The sequence below is a fragment of the Astyanax mexicanus genome, unplaced genomic scaffold (genome assembly GCF_023375975.1).
Source record: "Astyanax mexicanus isolate ESR-SI-001 unplaced genomic scaffold, AstMex3_surface scaffold_38, whole genome shotgun sequence".
In the NCBI taxonomy this organism is placed as follows: Eukaryota; Metazoa; Chordata; class Actinopteri; order Characiformes; family Acestrorhamphidae; genus Astyanax; species Astyanax mexicanus.
The window spans coordinates 844,083-859,979 of NW_026040048.1; the positions used below are offsets into that span (position 1 = coordinate 844,083).

General features: G+C 43.1%; 1 protein-coding gene across 2 annotated transcripts in view; it reads left to right on the forward strand.

Annotated features, from left to right (window-relative positions):
- Nucleotides 1–15,897, forward strand: part of LOC111192016 (GTPase IMAP family member 8-like) — a 74,075-nt gene that overhangs the window by 29,062 nt on the left and 29,116 nt on the right. The window lies entirely within an intron of this gene.

Genomic DNA, 15,897 nt, shown 5'->3' on the forward strand with positions numbered 1-15,897 from the left:
GAACCATGAATCAAGCACTGTTTATTCAGGAAATACTGAAACTCTAAAATACTAAACTCTCAATAAACTTTCCTGATGTGATTATTTTATTCTTGCTGATAATATGAACACCAGCAGGTGGTGCTCTGTGCACTACAATAGACATATTTGATGCTAGTTGCCTAAATTAGGCTACAGAAAATATGGAAAGGAATTAGCGCCAAATTGAAAAGCAAACACTATCGTGGAAAAATGTAAATGCAAACCAAAAAAAAAGGATTGCTTTTCCACACTAACATGCAGAATAATTGGCAAAATGAAATGCAAAAACGAAATTACATTAAATTCCACTGCACTTGATCTCTTTATTGAAAAGCAGTACACAATATTGAACAGTTTCCATCATTTTGAAGTCTAACTTACTACCAAGTAATATCCAGAAGTTCTTCATAGTTAAAGAGTGTGCTCATAATCTTAGGGGTTTTGCTAAGTTTTCATCATGCAAAGCTAGAACTTCCAGGAAAAAAAAATTTGTGTGTCTGTATGTGGAGTTAAATTATGGAATAGCCTGGACTCCAAACACAAGCAATGCCAAAGTATTCATAAATTTAAGTTACATTATAAAAAGATGGTTTGGGATCAGTATACAGTGATTGTGGGTATCTGTCTTTTATGATTGTTTTTTTTTTTCCTTACCATTGCATGTTTTGTTGTTCTCTTATCACTGTTGGTATGTGCTTTCTATGTTTGTTTTTGTTGGTTTTGTTTTTTTTTTCTTCTTTTTTTATTTTTTCTTTGTTACCGTAACTAGTATTGTTGCCCTCTTACCATTGTTGGTATGTTGTTATGCGTCGCTGCTTTATAGTATTTATAGTATAGTATATATAGTATTTGAACTTTCTTTACTACCGTCGTTGGTATCTAGGTTAGTGGATTCTGGGAAGTGTAGTTACGTAAGCTATGTAAGTTATGTTAATTTTGCAGAAAGGTGTCAGGGCCAGTAGGGCTGGGGCGGTATTGATTTTTTATAACCGCGGTAAAAAACTAACGCATCACCGCGATATTGCGGTTAACCGCGAGACCCCAAACCACCCCCCCCCCCCCCAAAAAAAAAAAAACACCACAAATTTATTGGTAACAAATCTTTATTCTTCAAACCACACAGCCTACATACAACCTCTACATAAACCATAAATACAGCATAACAAGTGAACATATGCTGCCTGTATAATTCGTCATTGTACAGCTAACCTGTCTTTTTCCGAGCAGACTTTTTGAAGGAGGAGCTTGTCCGCCTCCCCCTTCTCCATCCATAGATCTATTTTAGGGCTGGCCCGAATAGCGGTTTTGAGCTCAGGATATTCGGCAGTAATTGGTAGCGAATATTCTAATATTCGTTTAAAAAAAAAGACGAATTAATCCACAGCAAAATTTTCCACTGACCCCCGGCCCCGAAAAAAATATCGTCGCTGTCCAATGAAAAGCACTTATCTCCAAAACAGCAACTTTACAGGAGAGGGAAAAAACCTTCTTCAATTTCAATGGAAGTCAATGTAAAAAAAAGTTTATTTCAGGTCGTTTTGAAGAGTTTCTATTGGTCCGTTCATCAAGAAATTTTGGCACAGTGTAAGGGACAGTTTGTCTGTTCAAATTATGTAGTAAACTAAAAATCGATAAAAATGGAGATAAGTGTTTTTCATAGGACAGCGACGATATATTTCTCACCCCTTTCCTCGGGCCGTTCGGGCTCAAGGCTCAAGAAGTCTGTGATAGGCATCTGTTTTTTTTTTTTATTCACACTCTTCTTATTTCTCATTAAATATCTACTAGATACAGATTATATCTGTACAGTATCATTTATTTCACTTCCCTCCTGAATATTTGGAGTGCATTATGTCTCCTTATGTTGTGTAGTTATGTAGTTTTCACCCCAGAATTTCTGCTGCCTCACACCAGGCTTCGGCTGCATCGCAGGGCAGGAGCGCAGCTGCGTTACGGCTATTTCGTTTGAATTGTGCAGTGCAGAGTATTACAGATTTTGTATTTTTGCACTTGGGCTGTTAGCTCAATATTAAATATTTCGTTTGTTTATAAATTATTTTATATTCTTAAACAATGTTAAATTATATTCGATTGGAGGAAATTAATTCAGACATCATTTCTTTTTTGTCCCGTTACCGTTCTGCAAAAAAAATCCTTCTTTTAATCCCGCATCAGCCCGCCACATTGCCGCACCTGCCCCGCGGTCCTAAATAAATTTAATAAATTACATTTAGTGCTTAAATTTAAAAAAAATATTTATTAAAACCGCGCTGAATAGTGCGGTCACGTTTCTTACCACATTACAAAAAAAAAATTGGTGTGTGTGTGCGCGTGTCGGTCCATTCCCCGCTCCTTTTTTGTGCTTAGGGTTTTTTTGTTGCGTGCATGAGAATCACTGCGTGATTATTACAATTTTCTTAACTATTTATTAATGTGCTCCCACATCCTCTGGATTGATTAAACTCCTGTTCCCGCCAATAACAATTCAGTTCTGTCTGTGCCGCAAGATATCCTGACGGGACCCGCGTCATATAATATGTTGATTAAAATGTCGTGACGTTAAGAAATCGGCTCGCAAGAGACAACCGACCAAAAAAAAGACATTAGTTCCATTTTAAAATAATAGAAACCTGTCCTTTATGTTTGACAATTTTTGTTTCACTTTACGTGTCCTTACTCATCTGAAGTTTATTTATCTGAACTGAGTTTCATATGGTTATATTTGTAGCGGTTCTGAACTCAGTTCCGCGTGCTGTGAAAGAGACAAGGCGCAGCGCATTTTACCTCAGACTTGGTCAGATAACAACATTTCAGTAAAGATGGTGGTTATAGTTTTATATCATTGCTTTGCTGTTTGAACTACACTTCAACCAACCTTACTATTTTTACCAAGACTGAGGCGCAATGCCGCGCGTTCTCCGCGGTGCTCACGCAGAACAGCCAGCAGCCAGACAATGAATTAATATATTTTACTTTCTCAAAATGTGACCACGGAACACCTTACATGGCTCTATGGTTTACCTTGAGGTGGGTGAATTAGTTTGATGTGTTGGCGAGAGGTGCAGACACCACTTTCCGGCAAATCTTGCAGATGATTCTCTTCTGTTCTGAGTCTTTTTCTTCCTTTTTTCTCAACTTACTGAGCCTGCCCTGTAGCTTCCATTTCCGAGCCAATATTAGTGCTGCTAATCTTCACTCTCTTCAGCAGCCTCAATGGAGACGAAGTGAGCAGGGGACTCCAGAGCTGTTCTGACCTCAATGAGTACCACGCACCGCGTTTTGCTTAACCCATTCGCTGCCGCGCCAGTGCAGCGGCAGCACAGATAAATGACAAAAAATTTTATATTCGATATTATGAATTTTGAGATCGTTTGACACCAATATCTATCGCGATCAAAATATATTTGATATATTGCACAGCCCTATAGTGTAGGACTTACACTTGACATATTAATACTGAATTCACCACAGTTGTGCTTATATGGAGCATTTTACAAATTGCTCAAAACGCAGTCAATCAGATTTGACAGCCATAAAAAAATGCGGTAATGACGGTAATGAGCTCATCACCGCGGTGACGTCCCATAACCGCGGTATTGCGGTAATAAAATTATCGTCACAGCCCTAAGGGCCAGACAGGAATGAGACTGGTGCAGATACAATAAAATAACTTTATTAAAAGTTATAGAGTAGACAGGGGTAGTCAACGGAAACAGGGTCAATACCAATAAGACACAGTGCAGAGAAACCATACCATAACCGGAAGACAGTCCAGAGTTCATACACAGGTAGGTCGTATCACAGGGTAGGCAAAAATCCAAAATACTAGAAACAGTCCAGGTCATACACGGATATCCAACACAAGGGAGTTGGCAAAAATCAACGTCGGTAGAAAACAAAAACAAGATCATACACAGATAAAGGCAAGGGCAAGAGAAACGCTTTGTATTGTAAGAAATACCAAACAGATACTCGGCGAGGTGTGAGCGTGAGCATGGTCCTTAAATACTGAGGATAATCAGTACTCGGGGCTTCCTGGTGGCGTCATGTGATGTGTCATGTGATCGGGAGTGTGTGTTATGTCATGGAGTGGTGCGTCCTGGGTATTGTAGTTGTTACTGTGGGAATCGCAGATAGAGCTGAATGTGGGAGACACAGACATGCTTTCAGCACAAGACATGACAGTACCCTCCCCCAAAGGACCCGGAGCGGAGGCAGAACGGGGCCGACCCCGGCGACGACCACCCGGCGGACAGGGATTACCGGTGGGAGGTGCAGGTGTCGTAGCGGAGGTGCCGGACAGACGGGGCCCTCCAGAGCGTGGAACCCGACGAGTTGGAGCAGAGGAGGTCGGAGGACGCTTGGGACGTCCATGGGGCCTAGGAGCAGGCTTACCAGGAAAACGAGCATGAAACTCCACGAGCAAGGCAGGGTCCAGCACGTCCTTGGCAGCCACCCAACAACGCTCCTCCGGACCATACCCCTCCCAATCGATAAGGTATTGGAGTACACCCCCACGTCTGCGTGAATCCAGCACCTCCCGGACAGCATACGTGGACGACCCCTCCCCCTCCACAGCCGCGGGCGGAACATCAGCCGGTGCAGCGTCAGCGAGCGGACCCGGGACCATAGGCTTGAGGAGAGATACATAAAAAGAGTTATTAATACGATACTGAGGGGGTAACTCCACCTTGTAAGTGACTTCATTAATTTGCGACAAAATCTTAAGAGGGCCAATAAACTTAGGCAGGAGTTTCCTACAACTACCCTCAAACCTAAAGTCCCGGGTAGAAAGCCACACCCGATCTCCTGGTTGGTAATTAGGGTTGTCACCACGGTGTCTGTCAGCACGCTCCTTGTACACTCGCAGTACCTCAGAGACTTTACGATGCGTGTCCTCCCACACCTGCTCACTACGCTTCATCCACTCATCCACAGCTGGCACATCAGTGGACACCGCTGTCCAAGGAGCTGGAGGAGGCTGAAAACCCAGAACACACTGAAAGGGAGTGAGACCAGAAGTAGTGTTAACTAAGGAGTTTTGTGCTATTTCAGCCCAAATGAGGTATTGTGACCAATCAGTGGGATGTTTGAAGCAGTAAGTACGGAGGAATTTCCCGAGTTCCTGATTAACCCTCTCACACTGACCATTACATGTAGGGTGGAACCCAGAAGTGAGACTGACATGTACACCTAGGTGTTCGAAAAATGCCTTCCACACACGAGAGGTAAACTGAGGACAATGGTCAGACAAAATATCTTCGGGGATACCAAAGTGTCTAAATACATGCGTATAAATAGCCTGAGCAGTTTGGAAGGCAGTAGGCAGAGCTGGGAATGGAATAAACTTAACCCCTCTAGAGAAACGATCAACAACAGTGAGAACAGTAGTATAACCCTCAGATACAGGCAGATCAGTAACAAAATCAACAGAAATATGCGACCAAGTTCTCTCAGGTACAGGGAGAGGAAGTAGCTTACCGGCTGGAAGGGTTTTAGGCGTTTTACATTGCACACAGACAGAGCAGGAGGTAACGAAAGAGTGAATATCAGCACGCATTGAATCCCACCAGTAACGGGCAGAGAGTAGCTGTAACGTGCGTGTGACACTGGGATGACCGGAGGTTAAAGCAGAATGAGCCCAGGTGACTGGACGGGTACGAACGTTTTACCCTGAGGACAGTCCTCAGAATTGGGTCGATTAGCGTTACTTTGGCGAATCTGATCATCTAACTCCCATTGAATGGCTGCGATCTGAACAGAGGGAGGAAGGATGCGTTCAGCCTCCTGGGGCTGGGATGTGCTGTCCACAGTGCTGTAAACCCTGGACAGCGCATCAGCTTTAGTATTACGGTTTCCCTGACGAAACGAGATCGAAAAGTTAAACCGAGAGAAAAAAGAGACCAACGGGCTTGTCTAGGATTAAGTCGTTTAGCCGTGCGGAGGTATTCTAAATTCTTGTGATCAGTATACACAGTAAACGGATGAGCGGACCCCTCCAGCCAGTGACGCCATTCTTCTAGAGCTAATTTCACAGCAAGAAGTTCCCTATCCCCTATCCCATAGTTACGCTCCGCAGGGGAAAGCTTGCGCGAGAAGAAGGCTATGGGAAACAATTAGGAGGTATTCTAAATATTCTAAATTTAGGTATTCTAAATTTAGTGCCTAAATTTGGGTGGCGACCCACTACGTTGGGAGAGAACCGCGCCAACTCCCGATTCGGAAGCGTCCACTTCCACTACGAAGGGAAACTCGGGATTAGGGTGCCTAAGTACAGGGGCTGAAGTGAACGCTGCTTTCAGCTCAGAGAAAGAGCGCTCAGCTTCGGATGACCACTTCAGAATTTTAGTAGCCCCCTTAGTGAGGGCAGTAAGGGGCGCAGCAATGGAGCTAAAGTTACGGATGAACCGCCTATAAAAATTAGCGAAGCCGAGGAATCGCTGGAGCTCTTTTATGGTCTGGGGCACAGGCCAATTAGTAACGGCAGTTACTTTATCATCGTCCATAAGGACACCGGAGGAACTGATAACATAGCCGAGAAATGTGACCCTTTGAGTGTGGAACTCACATTTCTCGGCTTTGGCAAACAGGCTATGTTCTCTCAGGCGTTGGAGAACTTGGCGGGCATGCTGGATGTGTGTGGGGAGATCTGGGGAGTAAATAAGGATGTCGTCTATAAAAAGGACAACGGAGTGATTAATTAGATCGCGGAAAATGTCATTCATAAACGACTGGAAGATGGCTGGGGCGTTAGCGAGACCGTAACTCATGACCAGATATTCGTAGTGGCCGTTGGTGGTGGAAAACGCTGTTTTCCATTCGTCACCCTCCCTGATGCGAATGAGGTTATAAGCACTACGGAGATCGAGTTTGGTGAAGTATACGGCATTACGCAATTGTTCTAAGGCTGCTGGAAGCCTCTCTCTACGTGGGAGTACGTAGAGAGAGAGCTGTTCTACATGTAGAGCGCTGGCCTGAAGGGTGAGAGGAAGAGTCTGCTGGGTCACGGGTTTGGAGCGCACAGTCTTTCCATCGATGGCATGGATGGAGATTTTTTAGGGATGGTTTTAGATTTTTTTTAGGGATGGTTTAGGGAGATCTTTCGTGGGTACAGCGTGCTCCTCCACCAGGTCCAGGCTGATAAAGTTCCCCTCCGACCCAGAATCTACAAGCGCTGAGACACAAAATACATCCGTTGGAGTGGTAATAATAACAGGCAACATGAAACATTTTTCTATAAGTTCAGAAACAGGGGTACATACCACGTTAGCGCGTGGAGTGCACTCCATGCGCTGTCCCAGAGCAGACGCTTGAGCAGAATTGGGCCGGAGGTCACAGTTAGCTCTCAGATGACCTGGATCACCACAATAGAGACACAGGTGAAGGCGAATGCGACGCTGCCTCTCAGTGACGGATAGTCTGGATCGTTTGATGTCCATGGGCTCAGAGATGGGTGCAGGCGCAGATTCCGGAACTGGATTCCCGGACTGGAGTAGTACAGGGCGAACCACGGGAGTGTGGCTAACAGCTTTGGGCTTTCGGGAAAGGAGCTGATCCAGACGGATAGACAGAGCGATAAGCTGATCCAGGGTGAGTGAGTCGTCCTTGCATGCAAGCTCTCTTTGAATCTCGGGGTTAAGTCCGTGTCGAAACATGGTAATGAGAGCAGGGTCGTTCCAACCGCTGCTAGCAGCTAACGTACGGAACTCCAGAGCAAAGGCTGCTACAGATAGTTTACCTTGCTTTAAGCTAATCAGGAGCTCTCCACTAGATTGCCCATAGCGTGTATGATCAAAAACGCTGCGAAAAATAGACAAAAAAGTGTCGTAGCTGGATTCAAAAATGTTCTCCCAAATAGCAGTCCAAAGCTTTGCCAGACAGTCGAGAAACTATAAACCCGATTTTAGCTTTATCAGATGCAGGAGGAGAGTTGCTAAAAAACACGGAGCACTGGAGCAGAAATCCATTACACTTCTCAGTGTCACCGTCATAGACTTCGGGTTTACAAACAGCGAAAAAGGGAGTAGTGGTCTTGTTAGGGCTGACCACAGGACTAACCACTGGGCTGGGGTTCTGGGTGGACAAACCCCGGAGATGACTTATAATTTCGGCTAGCTGCTGCTGTTGGTTAACCTGGTGGCGTGCTAGCTCGACAATAGCTTGAGTCACACCAGCGAGCGTTTGCTGGTGCTGACCTAAAAGCCGACCCTGGTTAGCCAAACCAGACTTAATAGACTCTGTATCCGCAGTCTCTGTCATTTCGGCCGAGTATCTTGTCAGGGCCAGACAGGAATGAGACTGGTGCAGATACAATAAAATAACTTTATTAAAAGTTATAGAGCAGACAGGGGTAGTCAACGGAAACAGGGTCAATACCAATAAGACACAGTGCAGAGAAACCATACCATAACCGGAAGACAGTCCAGAGTTCATACACAGGTAGGCCGTATCACAGGGTAGGCAAAAATCCAAAATACTAGAAACAGTCCAGGTCATACACGGATATCCAACACAAGGGAGTAGGCAAAAATCAACATCGGTAGAAAACAAAAACAAGATCATACACAGATAAAGGCAAGGGCAAGAGAAACGCTTTGTATTGTAGGAATTACCAAACAGATACTCAGCGAGGTGTGAGCGTGAGCATGGTCCTTAAATACTGAGGATAATCAGTACTCGGGGCTTCCTGGTGGCGTCATGTGATGTGTCATGTTAATGGAGAGTGTGTTATGTCATGGAGTGGTGCGTCCTGGGTATTGTAGTTGTTACTGTGGGAATCGCAGATAGAGCTGGATGTGGGAGACACAGACATGCTTTCAGCACCAGACATGACAAAAGGGGTGGGTTTAAATAAGTTTTCTTCTTCCCACTCCTTTTTGAGTAGCTGTATTGTATATGTTCTGCTCAAAATAAGAAAGCAAAATAAAAACAACAACAAAAAAAAACATTGTTTATTTCCTCTTTTATCCTGTTGCTGAAAGACATTTCTTCAGGTTTAAAGTACAGATTAAAGTACAGCTTCCTCACTCTAGGCTAGCGCCAGAACCTTATAAATGAGGAGTTGAAAGAAAAGCTTGACTTCCACTCAGGTAAAATAAACTGATACTACAGCTTTAAATTTTATGTTATTTTTTGTTTACACTATTTGTCAGACTTTATAAAGGTATTATTTTAAGAGAACTTACTAACTAGTTTGTATTAAGTGAATAAATACACATAGTAAACAATAAAACAAGTGAAATATAAACAAAACAATAATATACGGTAGCATTTTTATTCTGACACATTATGTACTTTTTTGAGCATCTTGTGGATAATGTCAGTGCATAAATTAAACTGACATACTGTTTCACTACACAGAAAGTAAACAGTCCTGGTTAATTGGAAGAAGTGCAGCACAATATAAATACATATTACTGTACTAGATATGAAAGAGAAATTAAATATCAGTTCTTTTACAATCTGCAATTACAGATACATTTTATCTGTGTCAAAATATCATGATTAATATTATGTATCATGAAAATGTTTTCAGATAATGTGTTAAATTATATTTTTGCTTTGAGCAATAGTGACTGGAACTGAAAATTCTGCTGGATTAAAAAAGTTCACAGAGCAGAAAGTCAATTTAATCAAGTTTTATCATGTAAAGTCAAAGTGCTGCAAGTGCACGTGTATAAAATAAACACTTTATAAAAATGCAATCTACTTCTGCTGCATGGCTTATAAGCACTCTTCCAAGCCACGGGTTATGTGCTGTTCTCATAATTAATAGCTTTTAAAAGAGGGAAAGAACTGCTGACCGCCAAACTGAAAACCAACTGCTTTACTGATGAAGCTGAATTGTGCTGTGGTAGAAGCAGTGGTGGGAAAATATGTTGTGGAACTTTAGGTGGTTTGGAGGAAGCACGTGGTACAAGTTCACCATCCCAGCACTCGTAGCCTTGTGTGAAAATAAAGTTCTAAATGGTGTGTGGAACTGAAATTACAAAAATGTTACGAAATTTGGTGTAGAAAAAGCCAGCTTTTACTGTATGGACAAGTGTTACATACAGAGAACTCAAAAATGAGAGATTATTCTCCTAATAAGGCACATAGGTTTAATGAAATTAAAAAGAGCCATTGTAAAGAACACTAGTAGAGTGGAAAATAGACAGAGAGCAGGTGGCGAGAGAAGGGGAAAGAGACAGAGAGGAAGAGGAAAATAGAGAGAGAAGAGAGAGGAGGGAGAAAGAGTGGGAGGGGGAGAGAGAAGGGGAAAGCAGAGACTGTAGAAAAGATGGACGCCGTGTCATTCAAAGAAAATGAAGCCAAAATCTTCCGCCATGTTGGTGTATTTGGTAAATCTGATCACTCCTCCATCCTGCTCCTGGTGCGCCGCTGGTCTGACCAATCAGATGCTACGCTTCAGGACTGTTTTGATCACGTGGACTGGGAGATATTTCGTGATTTGTCAGGCAGCATCTACAGTACAGACCAAAAGTTTGGACACACCTTCTCATTCAATGCGTTTTCTTTATTTTCATGACTATTTACATTGTAGATTCCCACTGAAGGCATCAGAACTATGAATGAACACATGTGAGTTTTATGTACTTAACAAAAAATGACCTGGCCTCCACAGTCACCAGACCTGAACCCAATCCAGATGGTTTGGGGTGAGCTGGACCGCAGAGTAAAGGCAAAGGCAACAAGTGCTAAACACCTCTGGGAACTCCTTTAAGACTGTTGGAAAACCATTTCAGGTGACTACTTCTTGAAGCTCATTGAGAGAATGATGCCAAGAGTGTGCAAAGCAGTAATCAGAGCAAAGGGTGGCTATTTTGAAAAAAACATGTTTTAAGTTATTTTACCTTTTTTTGTTAAATACATAAAACTCCACGTGTTCATTCATAGTGAGAATCCACAATGTAAATCATCATGAAAATAAAGAAAACACATTGAAAAAGAGCTTTTGGCCTGTACTGTACAAATTTTGAGACTCGTGAACAATCATGTTTTTTTTGGAGTATGAACACTGAGGAAACGTGCGTCTAGGACCCGTGGACCGATTTTATGTGGTACACGGCGCTCGTGTGGGGTATTTACATTTACATTTAATTGTTTCACTAGAACCGTCACGCTGCCACTGCTCCTTCTGTTCTATATAAAAGCGCTGCTGGTCTTTGCTGCATATTCTGGCTGTTAAGATGTTTCTTTGAGATAGGTACCACTTTAGCTGCTGTTAAATTGTTGTTTTTCTTCATTTCTTTTTTTTCTCTTCCTTTGTTTTGGTTTAGTCGTCCAGACACAGTTTATTTACTTTATTTGCTTTTTTTGTAATATTAGCTTTAATTTTTTTCTACTGCTGCAGATAAATATTTCGAATTGATATTTTGGAATTTGTTAGATTATATTTCTTATAGCATTTTGAGCTTACTTTAGTTGGTTGTTTTTCTTTGTCATATCTATTTTTCTGTCATTATTAAATGTTATTAGCTTTTTAGCTTCTAGCTTGTTGCTAGATTCTTATCATTTAGCATACAGAACGTCTCAGTGATCTTTTTAATGAATGTTGATTTATTAATTTAATAGCTATACCTAAGTATTTTAAGCCAGACAGACACTGTGTGATTTTAAATGAGTTCATCTGCACTTTTGAATGGTTTGTCCTGTTTGTCCTGAGGAGCTGCTAGACATTGATCAAATGCAGCCCGCAGGCAGAAACAAATCCAACTAGAACCGACCCGATCCCGCACGTTCTGCCCGATAAGCCATCATCATCTCGGCCCCCAAAAGTGTCCATTAGCTTGCTTCACAGACGTGCCAAATTCTCCCGTGAGAACGTGAGGTGCGCAGCGCACCAATGAATTCATGCGTTGAGCTTTAAACTTGCGGATGGATCAGCACAAAAATCACAGTGTGATTTGTTACATTAAAACACAGACCGCTTTCTTCCGCCGAAGTTGACAGAGCCCGAAGAAAAGCGGTGGGAATTCTTGGCCGGCCTGAGTTTATGCAGTGGGTCAGACAGGCTTGCATTCAGGCTCGCGTTCAGGCTCGGGTTCAGGCTCTCGTTCAGGCTCGGGTTCAGGCTCGGGTTCAGGCTCGCGTTCAAGCTCGCGTTCAAGCTCGCGTTCAGGCTCGGGTTAGGCTCGGGTTCAGGCTCGCGTTCAAGCTCGCGTTCAAGCTCGCGTTCAGACTCGGGTTCAGGATCGGGTTCAGGCTCTCGTTCAGGCTCTCGTTCAGGCTCGTGTTCAGGCTCGCGTTCAGGCTCGCGTTCAGGCTCGGCTTAGGCTCGGGTTCAGGCTCGGGTTCAGGCTCTCGTTCAGGCTCGCGTTCAGGCTCTCGTTCAGGCTCGCGTTCATGCTCGGGTTCAGACTCGGGTTCAGGATCGGGTTCAGGCTCTCGTTCAGGCTCTCGTTCAGGCTCGTGTTCAGGCTCGCGTTCAGGCTCGCGTTCAGGCTCGGCTTAGGCTCGGGTTCAGGCTCGGGTTCAGGCTCTCGTTCAGGCTCGCGTTCATGCTCGGGTTCAGGCTCGCGTTCATGCTCGGGTTCAGGCTCGCGTTCAGGCTCGCGTTCAAGCTCGCGTTCAAGCTCGCGTTCAGGCTCGGGTTCAGGCTCGGGTTCAGGCTCGGGTTCAGGCTCGCGTTAGGCTCGGGTTCATGCTCGGGTTCAGGCTCGCGTTCAGGCTCGGGTTCAGGCTCGCGCTCAGGCTCGCGCTCAGGCTCGCGCTCAGGCTCGCGTTCAGGCTCGGGTTCAGGCTCTCGTTCAGGCTCGTGTTCAGGCTCGCGTTCAGGCTCGCGTTCAGGCTCGCGTTCAGGCTCGGCTTAGGCTCGGGTTCAGGCTCGGGTTCAGGCTCTCGTTCAGGCTCGCGTTCATGCTCTGGTTCAGGCTCGCGTTCAGGCTCGGGTTCAGGCTCGCGTTCAGGCTCACGCTCAGGCTCGCGCTCAGGCTCGCGCTCAGGCTCGCGTTCAGGCTCGGGTTCAGGCTCGGGTTCAGGCTCGCGTTCAGGCTCGCGCTCAGGCTCGGGCTCAGGCTCGGGTTCATGCTCGCGTTCAGGCTCGGGTTCAGGCTCGGGTTCAGGCTCGCGTTCATGCTCGCGCTCAGGCTCGGGTTCAGGCTCGCGCTCAGGCTCGCGCTCAGGCTCGCGCTCAGGCTCGCGTTCAGGCTCGGGTTCAGGCTCTCGTTCAGGCTCGTGTTCAGGCTCGCGTTCAGGCTCGCGTTCAGGCTCGCGTTCAGGCTCGGCTTAGGCTCGGGTTCAGGCTCGGGTTCAGGCTCTCGTTCAGGCTCGCGTTCATGCTCTGGTTCAGGCTCGCGTTCAGGCTCGCGTTCAGGCTCACGCTCAGGCTCGCGCTCAGGCTCGCGCTCAGGCTCGCGTTCAGGCTCGGGTTCAGGCTCGGGTTCAGGCTCGCGTTCAGGCTCGCGCTCAGGCTCGGGCTCAGGCTCGGGTTCATGCTCGCGTTCAGGCTCGGGTTCAGGCTCGGGTTCAGGCTCGCGTTCATGCTCGCGCTCAGGCTCGGGTTCAGGCTCGGGTTCAGGCTCGGGTTCAGGCTCGCGTTCAGGCTCGCGTTCAGGCTCGGGTTCAGGCCGACAATTTAAACTCTAGTATGCAGAATTCTGATACTCTGATAACTGATAACAGCACTCGGTTCAGCAGAACAAAACGTTGAGAAAGCACAGAGCTCTGCTGACTTGTTCAGACACAGTTTACATAGAGGCAGATATTGGCATTTTTTTGTAATATTCCTTTATTGTTCTACTCTTCTGCTGAGCTTTTCATTTTTGATGTTTTGAAATTCATTAGATTAAATTTTGTTGGGCGTAGTTTAGTTGGTTATTTTCCAATTTCATTTTTATTTTTCATTTATTATTAAATTCTGTTACTAATTTTCCATTTTAATGAGCAGGCCTTATTTGTGTATTTTTAAATAAATAATAAAGTTATCTGTATATTCTGTTTTATTTTAGAAATCTACTTGTTGTAAATACTGTTCTCTGCACACTAATGGAAACCTGCAAATTTTTTACGATAAAAATCTTGAATCTTTTTGAATCTTGGGAAATATTGGGAATATTCTTATATCAGTTATGTTTATTTAGTTAATACATATTGGCCCTGTATTACTAAATAATTTGAGAAATCAATAAACACAATTCCACATTGCATCATAACTTTGACTTGATATGGTTGATATAATACAGTCATCCTGCATCAGTAAAAGGTTTATATCCATTACTCATGACTGGAATTGATTGTATTAACGTTCCTTTGGTTGCAATAACTAATCTAAAGGCAGTGGAAGAGCTCTGTGAAATAGCATGTGTGCTCCCAAAACGGGAGTCATCTATAGATTACGACTTTAATCTTGTAATGTGACGACTTTATTCTATTAATATTATGACTTTAACCTTGAAGCCAACTGGATTGATTTCTAATTTCTAGTTCTAATTTTATTATTTTTAATATTGTTATTTTGTCAGTATATCAACGATATTGTAACTATTAATGTTTTATTTTAAAATGGGTATTGTCACTGATTTCTCAGTTTGATTCTGATTCACAAGGTCCCGATTTGATTCAAAATCCATTCATTTTGGTAAATTTCAGTTACAATAAAAATTGTAGTTTGATTATAAAATATATGTAATTATACAAGGAACACTCAAACTTCCATTATTAAAATATTAGTGTTTATATTATATAGACTTAACACAACAGTTACAATCATTTTATTAATATAATTTAATGTATATTAGTTAATTGCGACACTGTGCTTCACATCGCTGTACGGGTTTGGAACGACCACTTTACTCAATGGATTACCTGTGAGTAAAACATAACGTGGTTCCAGAACATTAATGAAGCTTCGGACGTAACATGCTTCATAAATTTATTTATTTGCAAATAAAAGTGTAAAATTGACTCAGACCCACTAGTTCAGATTTGATACTATAATATGCATAATGATAATAAAAACACAACAAGCAAAGTGAATAATGTAAGAGGGAAAACTTCATTAAATTCAAAGGAAAAAACAGCTGAGCAGAGCTCTTCTCCCCTGCTATAAGAGCCTGGCGTTCCCTGTGGACAAAATAATCTGAATTAGTAACAGCGCTTCATAGAGAACACGAACAAAATTCCACTATTTACACATTAAATCACTCAGTTACAGGTTAATCTACAGTAATTCAGTCTATGGGGAACATGGGCTAATTCTAAAGACCGATTCAGGTTTTTTTATGAATCAATATTAGATAATTTAAATAAAGATCGATTTAAATTGAAAAATCTTTTTTTAAACACACCCCTAGTGCAATATGTGATATGGACTGTCTCAGACAATGTACAGTGGACTGTGGTTCTGAAGAGACACAGCTTTGTAAAGTTACTTGGGTATTCGATATTTAGTGGATATTCATGTTTTGGCTGTTCTCTTGCTCACACACGTCCTAAACTCTCCCAAATTACAGAGGAACAGAGAACAAACTACAAGCATTAGATTCTCTCAAAACATCCAACTTTTGTTTCTCTGAGGATAGCAGGAATTGCTGAGGCAGGCACGGAAGCTCCTAAGGGACGGTCTGTAATGTACCGACCCTGATTAACACGTAAAACATTCACAGGGCCTTTAATTGAATTTAATTGAACTATGACAAACCTATAGGACATCCTGATATAAATTTACTTGGCATCCTTAGGTACACACCAGATAAACATACAACGTTTAGTTTTAAAAAATATGACTTGATGGTATTTTTATAATTTTTTTTATGAATAAATTGCTAATGTAATGCATTCATATGTCATATAGATAAAAAAAAATCACTTGTAGACTTTAGAAACACACCTGATAAGCATACGACAACCTTTAGTTTTGAAAAATATTACTTGGTT